The sequence below is a fragment of the Mus musculus genome, chromosome 16, assembly GCF_000001635.26.
Source record: "Mus musculus strain C57BL/6J chromosome 16, GRCm38.p6 C57BL/6J".
Classification (NCBI taxonomy): Eukaryota; Metazoa; Chordata; class Mammalia; order Rodentia; family Muridae; genus Mus; species Mus musculus.
In genome coordinates this window covers 83,354,435-83,361,082 of record NC_000082.6, presented here as the reverse complement: position 1 = coordinate 83,361,082, position 6,648 = coordinate 83,354,435, and positions in this window count along the sequence as shown.

Sequence of the window (6,648 nt, the reverse complement as noted above, 5' to 3'; positions counted from 1 at the left end):
TGTTATTAGACGCGTTCTCACGACCGGCCAGGAAGAACACCACAGACCAGAATCTTCTGCGGCAAAGCTTTATTCTTACATCTTCAGGAACAGAGTGCAAGAAGCAAGAGAGCAAGAAGCAAGAGAGAGAGAAAAGCAAGAGAGAGAAAAAACGAAACCCCGTCCCTCTTAAGGAGCATTCTCCTTCGCCTCGGACGTGTCACTCCCTGATTGGCTGCAGCCCATCGGCCGAGTTGACGTCACGGGGAAGGCAGAGCACAAGTAGTCATAAGATACCCTTGGCACATGCGCAGATTATTTGTTTACCACTTAGAACACAGCTGTCAGCGCCATCTTGTAACGGCGAATGTGGGCGCGGCTCCCAACATCAATGGGTAATTATTTATCTATTTAATGACACATAGGAAGTTACTTATATTAATTTGGCTATTTCAGGAAGGATAACCTTTACAATTGGCTGTGCCTGAAATATATTGGAGGAAATCAAGGCAAGCAGGCATAGCAGTTGAAATTTGCTGCTGTGTTGGTAACCATGAAGGTGAATGGGTGTCCGGAAGGGTCTGGATTGTGGCTCAGTTCCAAATGACCTTGATGAGGCCAATTGCAATGCAGGATCATCAAGACCAAATCTCCTCTCTGAGCTCTTTTGTGCCTCTGAGAGGTGCACTTGCATTAGTGTCTCTCGTGCATAATTGTCAATTAGGAGCTGTACACTAAGAAACCTGAATTCACTATAAATCAGTGATGATTCCAGAGAAACAAGGATGCCTCCTGCTAATTCTGGTCTTTTAGAAGGAAGTACAAAGGGGGTGATTTTGTAAGTGCTAATGCCACTGTGCCCAGATGACAGAATGCTTGCTTCTTAGGCTACTTCTCACATCAAAAGTATTGAAAATCATTACATAGAATGTGAGGAGCAAGCAGAAAGTAGAAATTATACATCCTTCTTCCTACTTCTGGAATGTTTTATAGCTAAGATAGTCAATAGACTTACGCTTCAGGTTTCTTCTCAACTACAGGCAATTCATATTTATGAAGAGATTAACTGTTATTAAAAGATGATATAGTTGACTTCAAGCAAAAAGATATAAAAAGTGTGCTTGAAAAGACTACTTGGTAAATGTACCCTTTAGTAATACAACAATTTCATGATGTGCAGATATTATAGTGTTGAACGTGTTCTGACAAAAGCATTTAAGATATTTGATTGTAGGAAGTGTTGGAAAGAGTTTTGTGGGGTCTCACATGGGCAAGCCCAGCAGAGATATGCTATGCTTTGCCTGGGCACCCCACTTTTTGGTCTATCACTCTGACTGCATTCCCATGGTCTGAGGGAAAAGGGGAGAGCCAGGTAGGACCCCACTCCTAGGCTCTTTTATTTTTTTTTTAATTAGATATTTTCTTTATTTACATTTCACATGTTATCCCATTTCCTAGTGTCCCCTATTAATAAGTGAGCATGTCCTTATTTCAATTATCAGTAACAGCTTACATGACAGAGATTAAAAATATCAATATTAGAGCCAGGTGTGGTGGCACATTCCTTTAATCCCAGCACTTGGGAGACAGAGGCAGGCGGATTTCTGAGTTCGAGGCCAGCCTGGTCTACAAAGTGAGTTCCAGGACAGCCAGGGATATACAGAGAAACCTTGTATTGAAAAACCAAAAAAAAACAACCAAACAAAAAATATCAATATAAAAAGCAGTGACCTACAAAGGTATCACAAATTACTTAAATGAGATACAGAGATTATATATTTATGAGAAGAACATGATATGTAGAAACTAGTTACAAAGTATGGAATTTAAATGTCTATATTCTATTTCTCATTGTATACGTTACTCATTATGTTGTCTCCATTTTGCTGACTTATTATCTGTTATTTAAAAAAATTCTGTTTTTCTCAATTTACATCTCATATCTAGATGGCAACCAAATTTATGTAGTCAGATATAGCTTTGTCTGAAATGCTAAAGCTCAGAGTGTAAACCAAAAGAGAATATTTTTAGGTTGAATGTCCTGAAGTGATATGTCTGTTAATGTTCTAAGTTATGGCAAGGTATAGCCGATGTGGTCCATAGTACACCATGCTTATAAAAATCCCAATGTTTCAGCCTTTATATGAAGTTAAATATAGGATCTACAGCTGCTGTCTTGGGAGTTCTTGTGTTTGAATTACTTGGCTGCCTGTGTGTAATGAATGCAAGTTTGATATTGACCTAAAGAAAATCAGTGAAGTGCCCATTGTACTGCAGCATTTTAATCAAATTTCCTTCTTAAGTGATATGGATTTTTCCTTTTAACTTGGAAAAAATCCACAAGAATTTGGCTGAAAGTAATAATGTTTTTTCTTCAATTAGACTAATTAGGAAATGTGTTTCCTGAAGCCATTTTTTTTTCTTTTTCCAATAGAAAAGCTGTGTTATTGATGAGAAAGGAAGTTCATTGTTGAAATTGATCTAGATAATTTAATATTTACATCAAAATATTTAGAATTAATATTCACTGTTGAGAGCCTGATAAAGAACCTTGTTCTGGTTTTTGGTTCATTCATTCATTCATTCATTGATTCATTCATTCATTTACTTACTTATTTAGTTAGTCAGATGGTTAAGTAGTCAGTTACCTACTTAGTTAGATTCTTGAGAGCTTGCTCTTCAACTTTGATCAATTAGGGACATAGAGATATTTATTCCATACATAAATCATTATGGGATGCTAAATTGTTAATCATTTTTGTTATCATTTATATTAGTTTCTGTAGCATCTAGACAATGATGTGAAAAAATCTTTAAAGATGAAGTAGTTTTAAGTGTAAGTTATAAGTAGGTTCTAGAAGGAATTACCTATACTCATCTGCACCATCCCCTGAGAATAGACAGGACCTATGGGTGTATAATTTTTTGCTGTTCCTTACTGTTGGTATCAGGCTCCACAAGCCCATGTCTGTCCATGAGGGCTGCTGTGGTGAATGTGTTGGCCCCAGGGGCTAACAGAGTGTGTTGCGGGAAGGGAACAACTGGATTTGAAATGAATTCAGTAGACATTCATCATTTATCAGGAACCTGATAAATGGGGGTGTTTCAATTCTGGATTACAGGTAAATGATCTTTTGCTAAAGATAGAACTGTTAAGTGATTCTTCATCCACCTGTTGTAATTGCCATCTGGGGGGGGGGGGCTTGTTGCTTCTGTCTGCTAACTTAGGTTTAGGTCTGGAAGCAACTAGCCTCCACTACAGTCAAATCTAGGCTTAGAATGTTTTCAGCCTCTGAGACTTACTGCCGAATAAAATCACATATTCTTGTTCATTCTAAACTGTGGCTGGCTGGTTTAACTCAGCTGTTTTGGGTCAAATTCCTTTCCAAGCTGACTGATTCAATCTGGCATTTCTTGGCTTTTTTCTGACTTCTTCTTGGCCTCAAATGAAATCTGACTGTCGTTCCCCATCTTCTGCCTTCTTCTGAATCTCTGGCTCATTCTGTCTTCACTTGTACCTAGCTTGTTCTCGCTTCATCCATCTATTTCAATAGAAACCTACTTTTATTTTTCCCTTTGCTAATGTACATTCACACATTTCACTTTGTTGAAACAAATCACATGTCCTAGATGTAAACTTCTATCTCAATGACTATCTGTTACCTGATTGTCTAAAACACTAAAATTGGCGCTCAATTAGATGATAATTACATATCGGATTTGAAAGCATCCCCTAAGAGACAGCTATTACTGCTTGGTTTGAGATGATTGAATAAATAAAACAAAAATGCTCTGGAATTAGTATATTGTTGACAAGTAGACTCCTGAGAGTCTGCAATAATTACCATGAAACCACACACTTCTCTACATAGATTGCTTTGCAGAGGACAATCCCTGCCCCTGTTTTTCTAACTTAAAAATAGTTTAATTGAATCCATTTGAAATGTGACTCTGTAATCAGAAAAATATTACCTCAGAACTTACATATGATTGTAAGGAAATAATAAAACTTCTGCAAATTTTCTTAGAAATCTAAATAAGCATTCCTCTGTTGAAAAGCAATGAAGCCAAATCATTAATTTAGTTATGGTGAATAGTGTGCCAATAAGGTTAATACAAAATAATTCTGGGATAATGTTTACTTAGAGTTCTTGGGATGAATGCCTAATAGTTGTATAACTATGTCACATAATGAATATATTTCATTTTTGTTTAGAAAAATCTATCCCGATTTCACATGTTAACCTTTACACTATTAGATTATAAGAGTTTCATATTTTTTACTATATTCTTTCTTGCTTCATTTTTTTTCTTAATAATTGCCATTCAGATTGGGATAAAGAGAAATCTCAATTTTCTTTATTCATGATCTGATGCCTGGTCACTTTTGTGCCTGGTCACTTTTTATTAACCATTTTACTCCTTTTGAGAAATATTTTTCATGAATTACTGTACTGTTTGATAAGAAAGAAGGATGAACTATTGAATAAACCATTGGATATTGTTTTGCAGGGAAGCATATTTCTCCCATTCTCAGCATTTCTTCATTACCTAGAGTTTTGTGTAGAATTGATGTGTCCTGAGCTTTCTTTCCTCCATGTGCTTTTTTGTGTTTATTGTCATTGTCCTGATGCATGTCTTGTTTAGGCAGGCATATTGGTAAGATTTGAAGGCTGAGATTCAGACATTACTAAAAGATATAATCTCACTGTTGGCTCCATAACTCTGTGTCTTGAGAGAATTTAGTTCTTTGTAATGATTAACATCTGTTGCGAAGAGAATAGTCCTGAAGATGTATGAGAACTACCTGCATTTGTGGGTAAAGGATAAATATTTAGAATGTAATTGCATCCTGGTTTAGTAAAGTGGTGATTGTAGTTTCTTCTTCATGATTCATAATTTCCTTAGTGTGCATAATTCTCTAGGTTGCTGGATCCATGAGTGCCTGTAATATTGTTGAGTAGATCATATATCTAATTAGAGGGCTCTTGGTTACCATCAAGGTGTGTACCCTTGGGGACATCATGTCAGGTCATACTGCTTGTTATGTGTATTTCAGTATCATAGCTGGGTAAGAATGTTGGTTGCTTCTCTTCTGGAGGCAAACATTTTTGTGCACTGTGTAAAGTTTACCCTTGTGTTATTCAAGTTCTGATTTCTCTGCCCTAATAACTTGTTTCAAATAGGAATTGTAATTATATCATCATTCTCCTGTCTCAAATTCATGTAAACAATTCTTCCTATTTTTTCTACCTTGCCAATAAATGCGGATCATGCAACGGTTTAGTGGAAAAGAGAAAAGAGGTCATGATGTCCTCCTGAGGAAGGAGAGGTGGAGAAAGGGAGAATCAGATAAGTGAGGCAGATGGAGGATTTGAAGAGATAATGAAGGGTTTTAGAGAGAGAGATCAAAGAAACACACGTGAAACCCACAAAAACAGATCAATAGTAATATATAAGTATCGTGGATGGGGCTTGGAGGGAGCCAGATTAACATAGAAGAATAAGGTAGATCATTTAAGTGATCAGCTATTGGGACGCAGTTTTAAATAAATCTTGGTTTCTCTGTGTGGTTATTGGGAACTAGCAAAATATGAAGAAATATAGCCAGCAAATTAATTTATTGCTTACATTTATACTAAAGAAAATTTATTAACAAAGCCCCCCCAAAAATTGGGTGCAACTTTAGGAGGTTATGTCCAGTTGTCCTCTTAACCTCCTACTCTCAGAAATAAGACTCATTCTCCAAATTTATTTACAACAAACTTGGCCGTATAGCTATGGTTCCCAGGAAGGTGTGAGGAGACAGATAAGACAAATCATCACTGTGCACAGGTAATCAGCCACATGGCAGAATGTAGGTTAAAAATAATTAGATTATTTTCCCTATGATCTAGTCACAATAGAGCCTAACTATATTGCCAAGATAATTTTAAATATATTGAGTCTGTGTCTTATTTCAGAGAACATGGGGCTGGAGAAGAGGACATAATTCTACAACCTTCCAATAGTCAGCCCAGTAAATATACGTGCTTGCAATATCATACAGTCTGAGCAGCCTATGTTTATGTATTTAGGAAGAACTATATATATGTAACAAAATACATATATATATATATGTGTGTGTTTAGGAAGACATATATATGCAACAAAAATTAAAGGATAAAAAAGCCCATGAATTTTTTAAAATATTTTTAATTATTACGTATTTTCCTCAATTACATTTAGAATGCTATCCCAAAAGTCCCCCATACCCTCCCCCCCACTTCCCTACCCACCCATTCCCATTTTTTGGCCCTGGCATTCCCCTGTACTGGGGCATATAAAGTTTGCGTGTCCAATGGGCCTCTCTTTCCAGTGATGGCCAACTAGGCCATCTTTTGATACATATGCAGCTAGAGTCAAGAGCTCTGGGGTACTGGTTAGTTCATAACGTTGTTGCACCTACAGCGTTGCAGATCTCTTTAGCTCCTTGGATACTTTCTCTAGCTCCTCCATTGGGGGCCCTATGACCCATCCAATAGCTGACTGTGAGCATCCACTTCTGTGTTTACCAAGCCCCGACCTAGTCTCACAAGAGACAGCTATATCAGGGTCCTTTCAGCCAACGCTTGCTAGTGTATGCAATGTTGTCATCGTTTGGAGGCTAATTATGGGATGGATCCCTGG